At 48.0% G+C, this 22658-nt stretch overlaps 1 protein-coding gene across 1 annotated transcript in view; it reads right to left on the bottom strand.

The window, feature by feature from the left end:
- Positions 1–22658, bottom strand: part of LOC311585556 (GRB2-related adapter protein) — a 57951-nt gene that overhangs the window by 33618 nt on the left and 1675 nt on the right. The window lies entirely within an intron of this gene.

Raw genomic sequence — 22658 nt, forward strand, 5'->3', positions numbered from 1 at the left:
TTAGTGGTTAAGAGTACCACCTGCTCTTCCAAAGGTTCTGAGTTCAATTCCCAGCAACCACATGGTGGTTCACAACCATCTGTAATGTCATGTGATGCCCTCTTCTGGCCTGCGGGTGTGCATGCAGGCAGAACACTATACATAATAAACAAATAAATGAATAAATCTTTAAAAAAGCAAAAAACAAAAAAACAAAAAGCAGATCGTGTGAATTAGATGATTCTGCCCAGTGGGCCACCAATGTGAGTGGTATTTTTTATTTGTTTGTTTGGTTGGTTTTGGTTTTTCGAGACAGGGTCTCCCTGGCTGTCCTGGACTTGCTTTGTAGACCAGGCTGGCCTCGAACTCCCGGCCTCTGCCTCCCAAGTGCTGGGATTACAGGTGTGCGCCACCACACCTGGCTTAGTTAGGTGGGTTTAATGCTTTTCTTACTTCAGACATTTCAAACTTACCATGCGTTTGTCTGGTTGGAACACCACTGCATCTTCATTTTCTGTCCCTGATGATGACAATTCCCTAAGACTTCACATGTATGCTCTGGTTTTCCCCACGTTCAGTGCGGATAAGATCCACAGGTGTCCTCATGTTGGCCTGCCGGAAGTGCACCTCAGAAGACTCAGGTTTTAATCTTTTGGTTGTTTGTTTACTATTGAATACTCAACATTTCACAGAGAGCCTGGCACATACTTCAGGCTGGTGAGACGGCCCAATCAGTAAAGGGCACAAGCACTTCAGTTCTACCCATAGAGCCCACATAAAAAGGCTGGACAAAGAGGCACCCACCTGTAGCCCCAGTGCCCAGGAAGCAGAGACAGGAGAATGGATCCCTGCTCAGGGTGTGATGGCTAATAACTGTCAGCTTGACAGGCTGTCCTGTATCCTTGGTGATGGTCTCTGTTTTATAATTTAAATAAGATGTCTGGTACCAGATATTAAGAGTAAGATACCGGATGCCAGATATGGAGAAGTTTATTAAATGAGCACGGGGAGAGAAGGAAAGGGAGGGGTACCAGAGAGAGAGAGAGAGAGAGAGAGAGAGAGAGAGAATGGAAGGAAGCAGGTAGAGGGAAAAGGAGGAAGGGGTAAGGGGTAAGAGAGGGAGGGGCACGGTAGGTCTGTCCTTTTATATACTGGGCGGGGCCACGCCCCCACGGCAGGTAGGCAATGACATCACAGGTAGGAGGACCGAAGCAGAATCCTAATACTCTGGGCTGCTGTGAGGTGATTTTCTAGGTTGGGTTCGTTGAGGTGCTTAGGGAAAGGACTAGAAGGAATCCAAGTCTTTTCTAGGCATGGAACCTTCGCAGTGCGGCTCTGTAGCCTCCTGCTGCTTGAAAACTTTATTTGAACAGAAGTATTGTGGCATCCTCAAAATGTGAGGGGCTGGGGGCTGGAGAGATGGCTCAGTGGTTAAGAGCACTAACTGCTCTTCCAGAGGTCCTGAGCTCAATTCCCAGCAACCACATGGTGGCTCACAACCATCTATAATATGATCTGGTGCCCTCTTCTGGCCTGCAGGTGTGCATGCAGACAAAGCACTGTATACATAATAAATAAATATTTAAAAAAACTGAGGGGCCCTGACCGGGGACCCTTTCCCCCGGTCCCTTCATTTTCTTAGCACCATTTCTTTTTTTCTTTTCTTTTTTTTTTTTAATTACCCAAACTCCACACAAAGCAGTGCACCTTTTAGCAACAGTAGAGCTGCCTTGCCGGCTTACTTTCACTTTGCCCACCTGTTGTAGCATAGACGGGTCCTTGGCTCCCAAGATTTAATTTCCAACATGTGGGGAGATCCACCATAACTGCTGGACCAAATGAAAGAGAGGACGAGGGCTGAGCACCAACAGTGACTGCTCTACCTCCTCGCTGTGGATGGGGTGTGACCAGCCACCTCTGCTCCTGCCACCAAACCTTCCCCCCCCCCCACCCCCCGCCCGCATGATGGCCAGTGTCCACTGAAACTGTGAACCAGATCCTGTCTCCAAAAACTAAAAAAGAAAGAAAGAAAGAAAGAAACTGTGAACCAAACCCTTCTTCATTGATTCCATTAGGTATTTTATTGCTCAGTGAGACAAGTAATTAATTATACACCCTCCTTCAAAGCAGGGTGAGAGACAGTGAGAAAAACCCCAGCCTTCACATGTATGCTCATGATTACTCACATGCACAAGCATGTATACATACGAACATGCACACGCACACACAAACATGCACACACATTAAAAAAAAAATCTCTGAGCCGTGCGGTGGTGGCCCATTGTCTTTAATTCCAGCACTTGGGAGGCAGAGGCTGTGAGTTCGAGGCCAGCCTGGTCTACAAAGCAAGTCCAGGACAGTCAAGGCTAACACAGAGAAACCCTGTTCTTGAAAAAAAAAAAATCTCTGGCAGGTGAGATGGCTCAACAGGTAAAGCTATTAGTGCAAAGGCCTGATGACCCGAGTCTCATCCACAGAACCCACGGAGAAAGGAGAGGACCAACTGTTAGGATTCTGTGACAGTCCGCCTACCTGTGATGTCACTGCTTACCTACCACGGGGGCGTGGCCCTGCCCAGGGCCATATAAAAGAACAGACCTTCCGCGTGGCTCTCTATCTCTTTTTACCTCTCTCTACTTCTCTCTCTCCTCTCTGCCCCTTCTACATCTCTCTCCCTCTTTATCTCTCTCCCTCTCTCCCCTCGTGTGTCTCCAGAGACAGTTCCTGTATCTTCCTATTAAACCTCTTTTTTTTTTCCTGAAAAAGGATCTCTCCGTGTAGTCTTGGCTATCCTGGACTCACTTTGTAGACCAGGCTGGCCTCGAACTCACAGCGATCCGCCTGCCTCTGCCTCCCGAGTGCTGGGATTAAAGGCGTGCGCCACCATGCCCGGCTATTAAACCTCTTCAGTGGATCTGTTGCGTGGTGTGATTTCATCCCTGTGTACAGCTCCACCGCTCACCTCTAACCTCCGCCGCTCAACTTTTTACACCAACTCGTGAAATGCATCCTCTGATCTCCACATACACACTATGACGCTCGTGCGCCGCCACTCACACACATGTCAAAAATGTTTGTGTCTCTCACCACCCCACCTCCTCTAACTTATCCCTGTTGTCTTTTGTGGTGCCTGGGATGAACTCTCCAGAGAGACCCCAGGTTCCTGCCAATCTGGATGCTAAAAGCCCCTAAATGTGGCCTCTGCACAGGTCATCGCCTTGTCTAGTGACTGCAAAGCTTCCAATCGCACTGAAACTGCAGCCTGCTTCCCCACAGGCCGCCAGGTGGGAGTCTGTTCCCTACACTCCCACCCCCCCCCCACCCCCCACTCCCACCACCACCCCGGCTACCCATTATCCCCGTCTCCGCCCCACCCGCACCCCACCCCCATATCCCCCGCCCCACCCCCACCTTCATCCCCCCCCAGCCACCCCCACACCCCCGGGTACCCATTCCCCCATCCCCCGCCCCACCCCACACACCCACACACATGCTCCGCCACCCCACCCCACCCGCACGCCCCACAGCCCCGGCTACCCATTTCCCCATCCCCCTCCTCTGACTTCACCCTCATGACGCTTTTCTCTCACACTGCCAGTGCGGACTCAGGGCGTTCTGGCTTCCGGTGATGTTTGCAATAACACAGTAGCTTACCATACCCCAAGCTGTGCTCAGGTTGTTTCTCTGGAAAGTCAAGTTGGGGGTGGCGCTGTTCTGTCTGGCAGAGTCAGCCCTGCCTCCTTCCCCAGCCTCTGGCTAGACCTCAGCTCTCCCACCACCTCCGGCTTCCAGCCAGCGCATCTGGCCCCTGCCACCTATCCTGTCCCGTCAGCGCATCTGGCCCCTGCTGGCTGTCCTGTCCTGTCAGAGCTCCCTCTTCGGAGTGACGGAGTGACGCCCAGCATCAGAGGGCAAAGGCTAGGAAGTCTCAGAGGAAACAGACAGACCTCCAACCAGACAAAACCCAACATGGAAGGAAAAAGAACCCTTTCCTTCCCCCCCCCCCCCCCCCCCCGGTCTTTCTCTGTGACTCTTATCCTCTGAGAATCAAGAATTGATCACCAGCCGGGCGGTGGTGGCGCAGGCCTTTAATCCCAGCACTTGGGAGGCAGAGGCAGGCGGATCATTGTGAGTTCAAGGCCAGCCTGGTCTACAAAGTAAGTCTAGGACAGCCAAGGCTACACAGAGAGACCCTGTCTTGAAAAACCAAAAAAAAAAAAAAAAAAAAGAAAGAATTGATCACCACTGACAAAATTTGCTATGAAGATTGCCCGGGGAAGCAATATTCTATTTATGTAGAGGTACTTCAAATAAATATCTTAAATAGCAATGAATCATGCTTATGTGAAAGCACGTATGATCTTTAAGTTAGCTTCACTTCTTTCTCAGTTGGAAGCCTGACGCTTTCTGAGACTTTTACAAATGAAATTATGAACTTTGTTTACAGTCAAAACATACATCTGCACGCCCTTGGAAGTAGTGTGGTAAGCATTCCTTCAGTTCTTATGTCCTGTGGTTTGATTTTATCAGCCTGTATTTCTGTTTAGTGCAACTCTGAAACCACCTAAAATTTCATTTACCAGACAGAGAAGAGAGAGAGAGAGAGATACAGACAGAGACAGAGTCAGACATTCAGACAGACAGACAGACAGATAGACAGACAGAGACAGGGAGACAGAGATCCTTAGAAACCCTTTAAACAGCCGAGCATGGTGGTGCACGCCTTTAATCCCAGCACTCCGGAGGAAGAGGCAGGTGGGTTGCTGTGAGTTCGAGGCCAGCCTGGTCCACAAAACGAGTCTGGGACAGCCAAGGCTACACAGAGAAACCCTGTCTCAGAAAAATAAAAATAAATCCTTTTAACAGCTGGGAATGGTGATAAAGGCAGAGGCAGGCAAATCTCTGTGAGATACAGGCTACAGGACAGAACCAGAGACCAGGTGCTCTGGCTGGAAGCTGGAGGTGGTGGGAGAGCTGAGGCATTTGGGAGTGGCTAGAGGCTGGGGCTGAATCTGCCAGACATCAGCACCACCCCCAACCTGATTTCTCCCAGCTTAGTCTACATAATGACTAGTGACATAGTGACTCGGGCCAGCCTGAGCTACATAGTGAGACCCTACTATCTCAAATGAAATAAAATATTAAAGGTGCTGCACACCTTTACTCCCAGCATTCAGGAGGCAGAGGCAGGTAGATCTCTGAGTTTAAGACCAGCCTGATCAGCCGGGCGGTGGTGGCGCACACCTTTAATCCCAGCGCTCAGGGGGCAGAGGCAGGCGGATCACCGTGAGTTCAAGGCCAGCCTGGTCTACACAGTAAGTCCAGGACAGCCAAGGATACACAGAAAAACCCTGTCTCGGTAAAAAAAAAAAAAAAAGATCAGCGTGATTTATCTGTTAGCATCTGCTTCAGTCTACCTACTTGTGATGTCATTGCTTACCAGCTCAGAGAGAATTAATTTATAAATGCTTATTCACTTGATTCCTTATGATCATCTTGATTTCTATACTCTGTTTTGTTTTGTTTTTGTTTTTTGTTTTTCTTTCTTTTTTTTTTGTTTTTTGTTTTTGTGGGTTTTTTTGTTTGTTTGTTTGTTTGTTGTTTTTTGAGGGAGGGTTTCTCTGTGTAGTCTTGGCTGTCCTGGACTCCCTTTGTAGACCAGGCTGGCCTCGAACTCACAGCGATCCGCCTGCCTCTGCCTCCCAAGTGCTGGGATTAAAGGCATGCACCACCACGCCCGGCTGTTTTTTGTTTTTCGAGACAGGGTTTCTCTGTGTAGCCTTGGGTGCCCTGGCCTCACTTTGTAGACCAGGCTAGCCTCGAACTCACAGAGATCTGCCGGCCTCTACCTCCCCAAGTGCTGAGATTAAAGGCGTGTGCCACCACCGCCCGGCTGATTTCTATACTCTTATACAATTTGAGACTCTCTGCCTAGAGAATGGTGCCACCCACAGTGGGCTGGATCTTCCCACCTCATTCGAGACATTAAGACACGGCCACAGGCCAACCCAGTGTAGACAACTCTTCCTGGGTGACTCCAGCTTGTATCAAGTTGACAAAACCACTCATCCCAAGCGTCTTTATGCATGTGGGTAGGGCACTCAGATTGGCAACACCCTGGGCTCTGACTCAGAGTTGGTAATGTGTTTGTAGGATTTTCCACCTCCTCCTTAACCGGAAAGCACCAGGAGAGGTGCCTGGAGATGAGGACAGAGGAACTGGCTGCTCTCATGCGAAGGACATAGTGGCTGCGTGGGCACCAAAGTCTTTGATAGCAGCCCCCACAAAGGACACAAAGCATGGGCTTTGTGGGGACATGTGCCAAGGGCAGCTGCCCTCGAGGCATGCCCAGGAAACCCTGTGCCATTGTCTGGCTTGTAAGATTGGAGCCAGGAGGGCTTAGCTGTAACCAGAATGCCACTCAGGCACCACAGTAGCACACAGAGGTTCCTGACCATGAAGGAGCCTTCTAGAATCTGGCAGTAGAAAGGTCTCCAGAGGCCTTTAGTCTCAGCACTCGGGAGGCAGAGGCAGTTGGGGCTCTGTGAATTTGGGGACAGCCAGAACTACACAGAGAAACCCTGTCTTGGGGAGGTGGTGGGGGGGAGTCTCCAAAAGCTCAGCTGTTAAAGGCTTTCACCACAGGGTGACACTACTGAGAGGAGTGGGGACAAAAGGAATTTTGGGGTCCTGGGGGGCAGGGGTCGTGTTATCTAGGATTCTCATGTCTCCTTGCTCAATTGCTCTCTGACCATGAGGTGAGCAGCTTGCTTTACCACAAGTTTCCCGGCTTTACCATCCGGCCCGTCACCTGAGTGCAATGGACCCAGATGAGTATGAGTGGACCCCTCCAAACCAGGAGGTTTCTCAAGTTTCTTCCCAGGGGCTACAAGCCACCTCCACCTCCTCCGGGGACCAAGGCAAGCAGGATCCACACAAGGTTCACTCTGGGGAACCAATCGGATTACTGGGCGTCCCAGCAGAACATCGGTGAAGACTTAAATTTATTATTTGGGGGCTCCTAGGGCCTCTGTGGCCAAGAAGTCCTAGAGAGGCCACCTGTTCTTAACTCCAGGATTCCCAACTGACCACCGTTGGCTTGTGGGTGCATCTGTTTCACCTTTTGTGTACTCTTTAGCATTTACAGGCACGGGGCTTTGCAAGCTGTTTCCCTATCACTCTGATAGGCATCACTTGTGCTTTGCAGATGTTGTCCCTCACTTTGATGGGCATCACTTGTGCCTTACCCAACCACAACGCTCCCAAGAATCCCACAGCAACACCTGGCCTCCACCCCTTTATGAACTAAGGCCCCATGCTGGCATCTTCAGGTGCATTCACATGCCTCTTAAATGAGTCTCCAAATCTGCAAAAACACTCAAGCATCAGCCTTGTCCTGGCCGTGTGCAACACAGCTTTCTGCACAGGAGGGGCAGAGCCCTGATCCGTCCTGACCCACCATCCCATAATGAATAGTGTGGACTGTAGAGACAACCCCAGTGAAGCACTCGAAGGTCGGCTGTCTTCCGTTTTGAGCCGTGTCAGGCGATCACAGAAGTTCACTGAGGAGATACTGAATCACACGCAAAGTCAAACAGCGTGGGGAGGTCTTATCCATTAGAATCAGTTGTTCCCTCTACAGATCCATGTTGGGTGCAGTAGCATGGACGGGAGGCGCTAACTTGTCAGCCTCCACAGCCCTCAGTCAGCTCCCTGAGCTGTTCCACTTCCACACCGTCGAGTTCTTCCGTGGAACCTCCCTGCACATCCCCACCCCTGTGAGCTTGGTGGGGCTGCCTAAGAGAGCTTAGCCCTCCTCAGGGCTAATGGTGAATGAAATCTGGCTGTCTCCTCCTGTACCTGCCGCTCAGACTGGTTCCCTGGGTGAGAGAGGCTCTGGGTACCCATTGTAGCTGTAGGGACCGGTCTTGCCTCTCTCTACCCCACACGCCTTGCTCCTGGGAGAGGTCCTGGCTGGGCAAACCGTTTCCATCCGTAGTATATGCTTTTTCAGGAGGGAGAGAAAGGTAGTCTGCTTGCTCTGGAGGGATAACAGCCCGCCCCTGGGACAGGCTTGATCTTCTGCCCCGCGTGGTTTTACTGTGGATGTCCTCTGTGAACTGCTCCTCTGGCTTTAATGCCTTCCCAGAGTTCATTAGGACAGAATTTGGTTTTCTATCTTTTTTTCCCCCTCTTAGGAATTTGGGCTTGACACAAATCTTGCCATGTTGCCTTAAAATAATCCAGACAGGACTCTTTCTTTGCTTTCCGTTTCCGTGCCAGTCTCCAGGTCCTTGCTAATCAAGTCTTCCTTAAGTCTCTGGTGAACACCATCCTCTCAGGCCCTGTGCCCGGCCCTCCACACCCCCCACCCCACCCCATCCCCCCACCCCAGTCCCTGGGTCATGCTGCCTTGCTTCTGTCAAACCTAGTTCCCTCAGCAGTGCCTGGCCCCGCCCCTGAGACATACAGGGCCTTGGCTGCTGGATGACCAAGCATCTCTAATGTCTCGTATGAGCCAGTCCATTGGTAACCGGCTCCCCTTGTATTACCCCAGGCTATGCGGCTTGTGGCTCAAGGAGGATGCGTGGTTATATTTTCAGTTTCTCTGCTCCTGCAGCACGCTGACTGATCCGATTTGCCTCCACATCCCAGAACTTCAGAAGCCAGGCTGAGAGAGATTCTTTCATTGCTTCTTAAAGCATTCCTCTACTTCCAGCAATCCCAGCATAGAATGTTCTTTGATGACCATGGTCTCTCACACGAGATGACTTGTTAGGAACCCCCTGTCTGAGCCGGGTGTGGTGGTGCACACCTTTAATCTCAGAACTTGTGAGTTCGAAGCCAGCCTGGTCTACAGTGTGAGTCCAGGATACTCAAGGCTACACAGAGAAATCCTATCTCAAAGAACCAAAACAAAATGACCCCTGTCTGATGCTGGTTCTTGGACTTTCCCTTTCTCTATATCAAAGGTCAGACTCATGGAATGTCTTTTGTTGCTTCTAGGTCACTGCCACCCTCATCGCTACCTGACTCCTCCCATGGGTTCCAGGTTTTGGGGTCCCACAGATGGCTCTATATTACTGGTATAATCTGGGTCTTCTTCCCCTGTTGGACCCTTAGACAAAACAACAAAAACAAAATCAAAACAGTGTTTCTGGTTTTATAGTCATGAAGAATACAGGAATAAATTGGTTGTAGTATCTTCCACCACATTTCAGAGAGCCTCTGAGGCCAAGAATGTGCCAGTGGACCACCTGCATGGGTCCCTGAGAGGCCACGTCACAGAGCCATAGAAGTGAAACTTGAATTGCTTTGGAGGCCCCAGTGTCGGGGGCTGTGGACGTGGACCAGCAAAACAGTTCTAGAACTCATGGAATACAGCCCACCAGTTAGCACACCCATGATAGGCGTGTCTCAGTGAGGCATAACACACACACACACACACACACACACACACACACACACACACACACACCAGAACTACATGTCCTGAGGACTTCATGCTGTTATGGAGCATAGCTCTGCTTGTTACCCATGCAGTCCTCATAATCCCCTTAATATGTGAATTGTGTGAGTACTGTATAGGGGACTACCAGGCCCTCACAGTGCAATATCATTGACATATGTAAAAACAATGCTTGATCTCTTTCAGGTATTGCTGTAGATTAATGATTCAACCATCGCCCTTGGGGGAAAAAAAAACCTGCAGATGTGGATTGTTAACAACGATCCCTACCCTTAGAAAGAATTTGATGAGCCAGGGTCACAGTGACACATGCCTTTAATCCCAGCATTCAGGGAGGCAAAGGCAGGTGGATCTCTCTGAGTTCAAGATTAGTCTGGTTTACAAAGTAAGTCCAGGACAGCCAGGACTACACAGAGAAACCCTGTCTCAGAAAAAGAAAGAAAGAGAGAGAGAGAGAGAGAGAGAGAGAGAGAGAGAGAGAGAGAGAGAGGAAGCCGGGCATGGTGGCACACACCTTTAATCCCAGCAAAGGTAGGCAGGTTGCTATGAGTTCGAGGCCAGCCTGGTCTACAAAGTAAGTCTAGGACAGCCAGGGATACACACAGAGAAAAGAAAGAAAGAAAGAAAGAAAGAAAGAAAGAAAGAAAGAAAGAAAGTTTGGTGAAAACAGGTTGTTTGGCAAAGTTAGGTAAAGATGTTTTTGCTATTGGCTCTGATGCAGAAAATCTTAGGGAACAATTTGAGTCAAGAAAAAGTATAGTCTTAATAGTAAACCTACGGACTTTTTTGAGGTTGGTGAGCAAAAACTGTACCCCAACTAGCAGTAGCTGACATGACTCTCTCACTGAAGCTGGACTTCATGGTGACTACTTTTTTATACTTATTTTATTCTCCAATACCTTCACATGATCAAACATTTTAAGTATTATGGGTGAGAAACAAACATGAAAAACAAGTTATTTCCAAGAACCCATATACATTTGTAACTAAGCAACTTGTTATATATTAACAAGCAAAGTATAAAATAAGCAAGCAAGGTAATTTCTCAGCCAATTTTTCTTTACTGGCAGGCTGCAATCTTCAGTTACAAAGAATCAAGTATCTTAAAATATAATCTTATAGGGGCTGGAGCATGGGCCAGTGGTTAAGAGCACTGTTTGCTCTTCCAAAGGACCTGGGTTCAATTCCCAGCATCCACATGCTGGCTCACAACCATCTATAATGTGATCTGATGCTCTCTTCTGGCCTGCAGGTGTACATGCAGGCAGAGCACTGTATACATAATAATAAATAAACATTAAAAAAAGAATCACAAATCTAAGCTTCTGTATAAAAATAATCAGCCATTTCTACTTTAAAATCCTAATTGTGCTCATCCACTCACAACTGGAACCCACCTGTTGGAGTCTGTATTACTTCTTCAAGTGTAAGTGTGTGTGTGTGTGTGTGTGTGTGTGTGTGTGTGTGTTCTTCTCTCCCCTTCTTTCCCTTTCTCTCTCTCCTTTTTCTTGTTTTTGTTGTTTGTTTTTTGTTTTTATTTTTCAAAACAGGGCTTTTTTCTGTGTAGCCTTGGCTGTCCTGGACTGGCTTTGTAGACCAGGCTGGCCTCAAACTTACAGAGATCTGCCCTGCCTGCCTCTGTCTCCTGAGTGCTGGGATTAAAGGTGTACGCTCCTTTTTTTTTTTTTAGACTCTTGCCACTATCAGTGGAAGCCCCTGCTAGGAGCAATAAGCCCTAGCCCCCGCTTATATGGTAGCTGTCAGCACTGCCCCCCTGCCAACAAGTTAATTCTGGCCCCCCAGTCCACCACCATCAGTAGAAGCCATTGCCAGTAACAATCAGTTCCAGCCCGGAAGGTTGCCCTCAGAGAAAGTCTGCAGGGTCGCCAGCCTGTGCCTGTGCCCTGCCTCAGTTTCCCCAGTTGATGTCAAAGCTGGTCTTTGATACCCCAGGATGCTGAAGATGTCAGAGCCCTGAGACAACTGCTAAGGAGGAACTTGTTACGAGGAGTGGAACCAGCCCAAGAGAAAAAAGTGTGTTGCAGGTAGTGGAGCTGCGAGAAGGAGCCATCAAAGCCCTTGGACATGAGACGTTCACCGTCAGAAGCCAGGGCTTATCTTCAGCTACTGTCCACAGCCGTGACTACCCACAGACCTGCACAAGACTAGGTGCATTCATTTTCTATCACGGATGTGGGAGGGGCTCGTAAGGTCCCACTCCGCCTCTTCCCACGGGTGATATAAATAGTTAACAGTTGTTGACTATCTTCCGTGCGATAGCTGCCCATAAACCGCCTACACTCCTGTAAATTACCCTTTGCCCACGCTACAGTAAGTATCCCCAATTAAACTCAATAACTCGCCAAGCTACACTTGGGTGAAATTGTTTGTACGTGTGGTTGTTTGTTGTTGTTTGCTACTGATGTCCTATTTGGATTGAACATGTGTTCACATAGAACATGCTCATGGGCCGGGCATGGTGGTGCACTCCTTTAATCCCAGCACTTGGGAGGCAGAGGCAGGCGGATCGCTGTGAGTTCGAGGCCAGCCTGGTCTACAAAGCAAGTCCAGGATGGCCAAGGCAACACAGAGAAACCCTGTCTCAAAAAACCAAAAGAAAAAAAAAAAGAACATGATCATGGGGCCTGGAAGAGGGGAGCAATTACCACAGTGGTTTTTTTTTTCATCTTATTTAATTATTTATTATGTTGTTGTTTTGAGACACAGTTTTTCAGTCTCTCTACATAGCCCTAGCTGTCCTGGAACTCATTTTTATACACCAGGCTGGCCTTGAACTCACAGAGACCCAAGTGCTGGGGTTAAAGGCATGTGCCACCATGCCCAACCTATCCCCTCTTCTTTAAACAGAATCTTGCTATATAGCCCTGGCTGACCTGGAACTCACTAGATATCCCTGACTTGCCACACCATCATCAATATCCACCTGCCCTCAAGGTGCTGGGACTAAAGGCGCACCACCTTGCCCAGCCTTTTCCTTCCTTCCTTCCTTCCTTTCTGCCTCTTTCATTCTTCCTTCTTGCTTTTTTTTTTCTTTTTACTTTTTTTTTCCTTTTTCTTTTTCTTTGGTTTTTTTGAGACAGGGTTTCTCTGTGTAGCCTTGGCTGTCCTGGACTCGCTTGTAGACCAGGCTGGCCTCGAACTCACAGAGATCCGCCTGCCTCTGCTTCCCGAGTGCTGGGACTAAAGATGCACGCCACGTCGTCCAGCTCTTCTATTATATCTTATAGTTACCCTATTATCATAGTTCACCATGGGGGGTACCATAATGCATCCCCTTATATCCATAGCTACTTGCTCTTTTGTCATAGTTGGTTAGTGTATCACAGAGGCTTCCCTTACATCTTATAGCTAATTAATCTTTTATCATGGTTCATAATTGGGGGGTACCACAGAGCCTCCTTTACATCCTACAGTAGTTTCTCTCCTATTACAGTTGGTGATGGCAGGTGTCACGAAGCCTTTCCTTACATCTTACAGCTGTTACACTTAGGTCTGTTGTTGGTGTCAGTGGCTCAGGTGACTGAAGCTTATGTCTTACACAGGTGCACCCTCTACTGGTGGCCAAGCTGATAGCTGCTCTTTTGCCACAGCCCACTGCCACCCTCAAGAAGGTCCCTCCCCAAACCTTCTTAAAAAATCATAAAGTCACCCAGATGCATTCCAAACAAGAATCTCAGAAACAGAAACTCCATGGTAACAGGACTAGAGGCGAGTATTGAGCGCACAGCAAGTCACACCAATGCTCAAAACTTAGATTCACTGACCACAGTGTGGCCATAATGCAGTGTTCCCAAAGTGAAAGACATCTACATTTTTAAAGACCATGCAAAAAACAGTACTGTTTTTTTTTTGGTTTGGTATTGTTTTGCTTTGTTTTGTTTCGTGATCATGATCTAAATTTGAAACAGTTTTTGAAAAAGTAAAACATAGCTGGGCATGGTGGTGCACGCCTTTAATCCCAGCACTCGGAAGGCAGAGGCAGGTGGATCCCTGTGAGTTCAAGGCCAGCCTGGCCTACAGTGTGAGTCCAGGACAGCCAAGGCTACACAGAGAAACGCTGTCTCAATAAACCAAAAAAACCAAAATGAAACAAAAAATAAAAGAAAAAGCAAAATACTACAAGGTGTTCCTGTTTCCCCTCTGTGAGTCTCAGTCATAGAGGGCATCTGTAAAGTCACCCAACTTTGTTTGCTTGTCTGTCTGAATAGGGTCTCCTATAATTCAAGCTGGCCCAGAACTCACTGATGCTCTTGGCTCTACCTCTCCAGTGCTAGGAGGTTCAAGCTTGTGCTCCTAAGTGTTAGAATTATCTCCATGTCAATCAAAGGAACGCACACAAACAGCAAAACTACCTTCACAATTTTCCCCCCAAAAATGAGTGCGTCAGGACCCAGACCAGGGTAGCAGCACTTTTATGTATCTCTTTTATCCCTGATGTAGGTGGTGACTGTAGATCATCACCTTGGTGGGAACTGTCTGACCTAATTAGCTAATCAGTACAAGGGGGAAAGCTCAGGGTAACTGCCTCCGACTAAAACAATAAAAACCCAAAAAACGGGCTGGAGAGATGGCTCAGAGGTTAAGTGCACTGCCTGCTCTTCCAAAGGTCCTGAGTTTGATTCCCAGCAACCATATGGTGGCTCACAACCATCTATAAAGAGATCTGGTGCACTCTTCTGGTGTGCAGGTGTGTACATACAGACAGAGCACTGTATACATAATAAATAAATAAATTTTTTAATAAACCCCCAAACATGTTTTTCACTTAAAGAATTGTATTAGTGGGGGCTGGAGAGATGGCTTGTGGCTAAGAGAACTGTCTGCTCTACAAAGGATCCGGGTTCAAGTCCCAGCACCCACATGGCAGCTCATAACTGTCTGTAATTCCAGTTCCAAGGGATCTAATAGCCTCAATCAATGCAAGTAAAGCAAAAATAAATAATTTTTTAAAAGAATTGTATTAGCTACTTTTTAAAAAAGATTTATTTCTTTTAGGGGGACTGGAGAGATAACTCAGCAGTTAAGAGCAGTGACTGAAGCCAGGCAGTGGTGGTGCACACCTTTAATCCCAGCACTCGGGAGGCAGAGGCAGGCGGATCGCTGTGAGTTCGAGGCCAACTTGGTCTACAAAGGGAGTCCAGGACAGCCAAGGCTACACAGAGAAACCCTGTCTCAAAAAAAAAAAAAGATTTATTTTTGTGTGCATTGGTGTTCTACCTGCATGTCTGTGCAAGAGTGCCAGATCCTCTGGAACTGGAACTCAGACAGTAGTGAGCCACCGTGTGGTGTGGAGAACTGAGCCTCTGGAAGAGCAGCCAGAGTCTAAACTGCTGAGCCATCTCTCCAGCCCATATTAGGTGCTTTTCAGTTGCTGTGATAAAACACCATGACCAAGCAACCATAGAAGAAAGGGTTTCTTTAGGCTTGCAGCTCCAGAGGTACAAGTCCGTCACCGTCATAGCAGGCAGGCACGGTGACTGAAGCAAAGATATTGAGAGCTCACATCTTGAACCGCAGCATGGAGCAGAGAGAGCAACTGAAAATGATGCAAATCTTCAAACTGCCAAGGTGCGCCTCCAGTGACACACTTTTTTTTTTAAAGATTTATTTATTTATTTATCATATATACACAGTGTTTTGCCCGCATGTACACCAGAAGAAGGCACTAGATCTCATTAAAGATGGTTGTGAGCAGGCAGTGCTCTTAACCTCTGAACCATCTCTCCAGCTCCCGAAACTAAATCTAAAATCTGAGATTTATTGTGTTTTTTCTTTTCCATCCTCTTAATTTCTTTCTTTCTTTTTCTTTTTTTCTTTCTTTCTTTTTTTGTTTTGTTTTGTTTGTTTGTTTGTTTGTTTGTTTCAAGACAGAGTTTCTCTGTGCTATCTTGGCTGTCCTGGACTCGCTTTGTAGACCAGGCTGGCCTTGAACTCAGTGATCCACCTGCCTTTCCCTCCCAAGTGCTCGGATTACAGGCATGCACCATCACGCCCGGCGCTAATTTCTTTTTTAAAAAAGATTTATTTACTTAATATGTATACAGTGTTATACCTTCATGTAACTCCTGCAGGCCAGAAGAGGGCACCAGATCTCATTGTAGATTGCTGTGAGCCATCAAGTGGTTGCTCAGGGCCTTTGGAAGAGCAGCAGCCAGTGCGCTGAACCTCTGCGACATCTCTCCAGCCCTACTCTTCTTCTTCTTCTTCTTCTTCTTCTTCTTCTTCTTCTTCTTCTTCTTCTTCTTCTTCTTCTTCTCCTCCTCCTCCTCCTCCTCCTCCTCCTCCTCCTCCTCCTCCTCTTCTTCCTCCTCCTTCTCCTCCTCCTCCTTCTTCTTTTTTATTTTTATTTTATTTTATTTTTTTAGGCAGGATTTCTATGTGTAGAAAAGGGGTGTACCACTACCGCCTGGCCAGCCCTCATCTTCTTAACTCAATAAAACAAATTAATTTAACTCTTTCGTTTTTAAAATGATGCAGGATAAATTATGTTTTGTGGCTCAGAGTGTGAGTGTTCTTGTCACACTGGATGCCATAAGCTAAAGAAAGCTGAATAGACAGGTGTAGTGGGGGGTGCTTATAATCACAGAACTTGGAAGGCTGAGGCAGGGGGATCATGAGTTTGACCGTCCTGGGCTACATAGCCAGACCCTTGTGTGGTAGTGTCAGGGCAGCTTGTGAGGTGGCCTCCTTCCTAAAGTCATAGACATTTGCTCCTCTATGCTGGAATCTGATGCTCACAGAAAGATGTATACAGCAAAAGACAGGGTTGGCCACGTGTCCTGGCTCCACACTGGAAGCCTGGTGCTCTCTGGGGTTCAGCTAGCGTAACGGACAGTTTCAACGTATACAGAAATAAGCCTTTACATGGGCCAGGCTAAGAGTGGAACTTCAGTGATACTAGGAACAGGGTTGAGCACTGTCCTATAGGTGTGATGGATAGTTTTATGTCAACTTCACACAAGCTAAAGTCATTTGAGAGAAGGCAAGTTCAATTAAGAAAATGTCTCTGGGGGCTGGGGAGATGGCTCAGAGGTTAAGAGCACTGTCTGCTCTTCCAGAGGTCCTGAGCTCAATTCCCAGCAACAACATGGTGGCTCACAACCATCTTTAATGAGATCTGGTGCCCTCTTCTGGCTTGCAGGCACACATGGGGGCAGAGTACTGTATAAATAATAAATAAATAAAATCTTTAAAAATAAAAATAAAAAAGAAGGAGTACCCACTTTGGAGGACAGTTTTATAACGCTAGACTGGATGCTTCTGTGCCCTCCAGATCAGCACACTGATGCTCTTCCCTTTATTTTTGGAGAGAGCAACTTTATGGGGTCAATTAAGGGAAAACAAAGTCACGGGATTGATAAGATCAGTGTCCCCCTCTCTCTTTCCTCCCCCCTCCCTCTTGACTCCCCCTCTCTCTACCATGGGAGGATGTGTGGCTCAGGCAATCATCTCTAAGCCAAAAGAAAAGAATTAGCATGAAATCTACTTTGCTAGTCCTTCAGTTTTGGAAAGCTAGGCCCCCAGAGCTGTGAGGAACAGTGTCTGTTGTCAAACCTGCCCAGTGAGTTTGCTATGGCAGGCCACACTAAGACAGGCAGATCCCCACAGAACTAAACACACTCTTGCCATATGGTCCAGCAAGCTCAGCCCTTACTGCCTGCCCAAATGAGCTGAAAATGTATGTCCACACTGAAAATGTATGCCCACACAGGAACCTGCAACATGGATGTTTATAGCAGCTTTGTCCACATTTGCCAAAGGGAGGAACAGCCAAGAGGGCCACTAGAAGGAGCATAAGTAAAAGAAAAAAAAACTGGCACATCCAAACAATGGGAATTATTCAGCGCTAAGGAGAAATGTACCAGCATGCCAGGAGGAGACATAAGGAAGCCGATACAAATACCGCATGTGAAAGAAGCCGTTCTGACAGGCTATGTACCAGATGATTCCTATGGCAGAATATTCTGGAAAATATGAGATTACAGGAATGGTAACAAGATCAGTGGTCATCTTACTAGTACACATTTACATGTGAACATGCATAAAATGTCACACAATTCCTCAAAGTGCACACGATCTCTGTGTTTCAAATAAAAATACATTATACATCATGCCGGATGGTGGTGCACACCTTTAATCCCAGCAATCAGGAAGCAGAGGCAGGTGGGTCACTGTGAGTTCAAGGCCAGCCTGGTCTACAAAGCGAGTCTAGGACAGCCAAGGCTACACAGAGAAACCCTGTCTCAACAAACCAAAAAATAAAATATAAAATATGTAGTATATATTACCACATATACTATACAATATATTTAATATAATATATATTAAAGATCAGTGGTCACCAGAGGTTGGAGGGAGGGAGGCGGGGAACAGGCAGAGATGTGTATGGCAGTAGAATTGCTCTGTGGGCTACTGCAATGTCAGTTTCAAGAACTTGAATATAAGCCATAATTTTATTTAACAGTTACAGATTGTTGCTAGATTCTTTCCCAGTGGGAGACATAAACAACATAAACCTCTCTGAAGGTGACAGTGACAGTCTGAGGGAGAATTCCACCAAAGCTCCCTCTGGGGAGCTAATGAGTTTATTGGGCTTCCTTACAGAGTGCAGGTGAGAGGTTACTTACAGAGCACAGGTGAAGGGTTACTTACAGAGCGCAGGTGAGGGGTTACTTACAGAGCGCAGGTGAGGGGTTACTTACAGAGCGCAGGTGAGGGGTTACTTACAGAGCGCAGGTGAGGGGTTACTTACAGAGCGCAGGTGAGGGGTTACTTACAGAGCGCAGGTGAGGGGCTACTTACAGAGCGCAGGTGAGGGGTTACTTACAGAGCGCAGGTGAGGGGTTACTTACAGAGCGCAGGTGAGGGGTTACTTACAGAGCTCAGGTGAAGGGCTACTTACAGAGCGCAGGTGAGGGGTTACTTACAGAGCGCAGGTGAGGGGTTACTTACAGAGCGCAGGTGAAGGGCTACTTACAGATGTGGGTGGTCCTCCCCCAACAGACCTCATGGGAAAAGCCCTTATTCAACAGGGACAGGGCTTCCCTATAGCTGCAGGGATGACGCCCCCTTCGCCTAGAGTTTCCTCAGCCTATGTACTCTAGCGCCTCCCCGAGGCCATGTTACATATAACAGGTGGTAAGGAGCGGCTGGATACTCAGGTGAGGGGCTTGTGACCCTTCCCATCCCTCCTGGAAGGGATGGAAACAAGCCCAGCTGAGATCTTCCTTTTTTAGGGCCACAGCCAAGCCTTCCAGCATGATGGCTGCTTGGTTCAGAGGACAGTTACTCACAGACGAGACCCACAGAAAATCAGGCCAAATGACTGTCTCTCATGGGACAAAGGACTCACAAAACCCCTCCTTTGAATTTTATTTTATTTTATTTTTGTTTGTTTGTTTGTTTGTTTGAGACAGGGTCTCTCTGTGTTCGCCTTAGCTGTCCTGGTCTCGCTTTATAGACCAGGATGGCCTCGAACTCACAGCGATCCAGCTGCCTCTGCCTCCCGAGTGCTGGGAGTAAAGGCATGGGCCACCACGCCCGGCCCCTCCTTTGAATCTTAATTGTTACAATGTAATGAGGAAATAACTGGTTGGATGATTTTTGTGCCCTTTTTTCCCCATTTTCTTTCTTTCTCTCTTTTTCCTTTTCTTTCTTTCTTTCCTTCTTTTTTTTTTTTTAAAGACAGGAACTGTTTCTCTGTGTAGCTTTGGCTGTCCTAGAACTCTCTATGTAAACCAGGCTGGCCTAGAACTCAGAGATCTGCCTCCTCAATGTTGGAATTACAGGTGTGCACCTATAATTTAACTCTGTCTTTTAAAAAAAATATTTATTTACTTATTTTTTCCCCCATACAGGATTTCTCTTTGTTGCCTTGGCTGCCCTGGACTCGCTTTGTAGACCATGCTCATCTCCAACTCACGTTGGTCCACCTGCCTCTCTCTCCTGAGTGCTGGGATTAAAGGTGTGAACCACCACGCCCAACATTATTTTATTATTTTTTCTTTTTGTTTTCTCAACAGGGTCTCTCTGGGTGTAGCCTTGCCTATCCTGGGCTTACTTTTTAGACCAGGCTGGCCTTGAACTCACAGCGACCTGCCTGCCTCTGCCACCCAAGTGCTGGGATTAAAAGTGTGCGCCCCCACCACTTGGCGTAGATTTGTTTTTTTTTATGTGTATGAGTGTTTGCCTGTATGTACAGATCATTACCACACACATGCCTGATGCCTGGTGCCTGGCGCCTGGGTTCTGCGCCTTTGCCTCTCCCAGCACTGAGGTTACAGACACACTCTGCTACACATATATTTGCTTATCTTATGTGTATATGTGACCCCCATGAGCATGCAGGAGCCCATGGAGGTCAGAGGAGCCATTGGAACCCCTAAAAATGGAGTGACAGACGGTTGTGAGTTGCCATGCAGATGCTGGGAACTGAACTTGGGTGCCCTGTAAGAGCAGCAAGTGTGTCTGGCTCCTGAGCCATCTCTCCAGCCCCCTGGAGATGGTTGCGTGGGATCCATGCTCCTGTCCTCACATTTGTGCAGCAACCACCTCACAAAGTCAACAAGTCTCTCTAGTTCTGTCATCGCTGAACTTTTCTTTAGATTTGTTTATTTATTTATGGTTTTTCGAGACAGGGTTTCTCTGTGTAGCCTTGGCTGTCCTGGACTCCCTTTGTAGTCCAGGCTAGCTTCGAACTCACAGAGATCCGCCTGCCTCTTCCTCTCAAGTGCTGGGATTAAAAGTGTGCGCCACCACCGCCCAAGGTACATTTGTTTATTTTTTATGTGTATGAGTGTTTGCCTGTACGTATAGATCTTTACCACACACATGCCTGGTGCCTGAAGAAACCAGAAGAGGATATCGGGCCCCTTGGAACCAGAGCTACAGGTGGCTGCGAGCCACAACGTGGGTGCAAGAAACTGAACCCAGGTCCTCTTAACCACTGAGCCATCTCTCCAGCCCCTGTTAAAAAAAAAAAAAACATATTTATTGCTGGGCATGGTAGCACACGCCTTTAATCCCAGCACTTGGGAGGCAGAAACAGGCAATTTCTGTGAGTTCGAGGCCAGCCTGGTCTACATAGAGAGTTCCAGGATAGCCAAGGCTATTACACAAAGAAACCCTGTCTCCAAAAACCAACCAACCAACCAACCAAAAACCTTTATTTTAAAAAGATCAGTTGCATACACCCACCCATACACACTGACAAACTATCATCTGCGAAAAGAGAACGTCAATTGAGGCAGTGCCCCGTCACATCTACCTGTAGAAAAGTCCGCGGGGGGCATATTCTTGATTAATGATTGATTCGGGAGGGCCCAGGCCACTACGGGCAGTGCCACTGTGGACTAATGATTATAGATGCAAAAGAAAGCAGGCTGAGCCAGGCGCGGGGACCAAGCCAGTAAGCACCACTCCTCCTTGCTGTCTGCTTCTGTTCCTGTCACACCGTGACCGCCTGCCGTGACTTAGGTCAGTGATGAAACGTGACATAGGAAGTGTAAGCCAAATAAATCCTTTCTTCCCCAAGTTGCTTATGGCCGTGGTATTTAATCGTAGCAGTAGAAACCAAACTGAGACACACATAATTAAAAAAAAAAAAAGGTGGAAAGTAACTAAGGAAAACACCCAACACTCACCTCTGCCCTCCACATGCGCGCGCGCACACACACACATATACACACACACACACAGCACCTTTTAACCAATTTAAATAAAGTTATGTGGCTATTCCTGCATCTTTAAGTTTTTAAGGTAAATACCAGTGTATTTCTATGTGTCAGTGTGCCCTGGGAAGACAGCCAGCGCAGACGCCAGAGCGTGCGGTACTAGGTCCACACCGGATTGTTTCACCCCGCAGGAGGGAAGCCGCATGCGCACGGGAGCCAGTGTCGGTCGCTCTCCCGGCGGTGTGCAAACAGCACCACCGCCCTTCTGCCCTCTTGCGGCAGGCACCTTAGGCAACTCCAGACCTCCCTCCTGCTGTGGCTCTGGATGCCCAGGCCACCATGACCCAGCCTAACGCAGACATTTGGCCACCCAGGCCGGATTTTCTTAGGCGCAGAGACCCAGGCAGAGACCAGTACGTGTGGGATGGCTGAAGCGAGGAAACGGGGGCGGGGGGGGGACCGGGACGGGGACGGGACACGAGACACTTAAGGGTAAGGGTGCAGATTCCAGTTTCCCCAGACCCCCCCCCCGAAAACCCAGCCTCCAAGCTCCTCAGTTTCCCCGCAGACCCAGCTTCCCGTACCCCAGCTCCCCAGCCCCACAAGTAGCCATCAACTCCAGTCCCTCTGCCCCCTAGCTCCCCAATTTCAGACTCCCTAGTCCCCGCGGCTCCCTAGCCCCCATCTCCTCAGCCCTCCCCTATGTCAATGTCTCCCCGCCCCCCATTCCCCAGCCCCACAGGGCGCGGTCGCCAGGGAAATTGGCCAGCTGCGGCCAGCTGGGGGCGCTTCTGTTTTGCAGTTCTTGCTGCGCCGGGATTTTCCACCACCCGGAACTCGTAAATTATTCTCCCATTAGCTGATTTAAAATAAAATGTATATGTATGGTTTTTTTAAAGAGCTCGGATGGGTCAAATTCACTGAGGTAACAATAAATACTGCCAACCAAGACCGATGCCAAACGCGGAAGGAGCTTGGCCGCAAACAGAAGGAAGGCTTGTTGCTCTCTTCCTAAAGGAGATGCGCAAACAATCAGACAGCAAGTTTGACTTGGTTTTGCGAGGATCAAGCCTCTGCCACTGCACCCCAACTTTAAAAAAAAAAAAAGACAGTTTTTCAGAATTTAAAATCTAATTCAAGTGCTCATAAAGATGAGCATGGCTCCATAGTGAGAGAGACACATAGAAACGAAACAAAATTTCATAGAACATTACCCTTACTTTTTGTTTTTGTTTTTTTGGTTTTGTTTTTCGAGACAGGGTTTCTCTGTGTAGCCTTGGCTGTCCTGGACTCACTTTGTAGACCAGGCTGGCCTCGAACTCACAGCGATCCGCGGGCCTCTGCCTCCCGAGTGCTGGGATTAAAGGCGTGTGCCACTATGCCAGGCTTCTTTATTTTGTTTTAACACTGAAGAGTAGGCAGATGTAGTTGTGCATGGTGGCACAGTGCCTTTAATTCCAGCACTGAGAAAACAGAGGCCAGCCTGCTCTGTGTAGTGATTTTCAGGCCAGCCAGAG

The sequence above is a fragment of the Acomys minous genome (assembly GCF_964271855.1).
Source record: "Acomys minous genome assembly, chromosome: 16".
In the NCBI taxonomy this organism is placed as follows: domain Eukaryota; kingdom Metazoa; phylum Chordata; class Mammalia; order Rodentia; family Muridae; genus Acomys; species Acomys minous.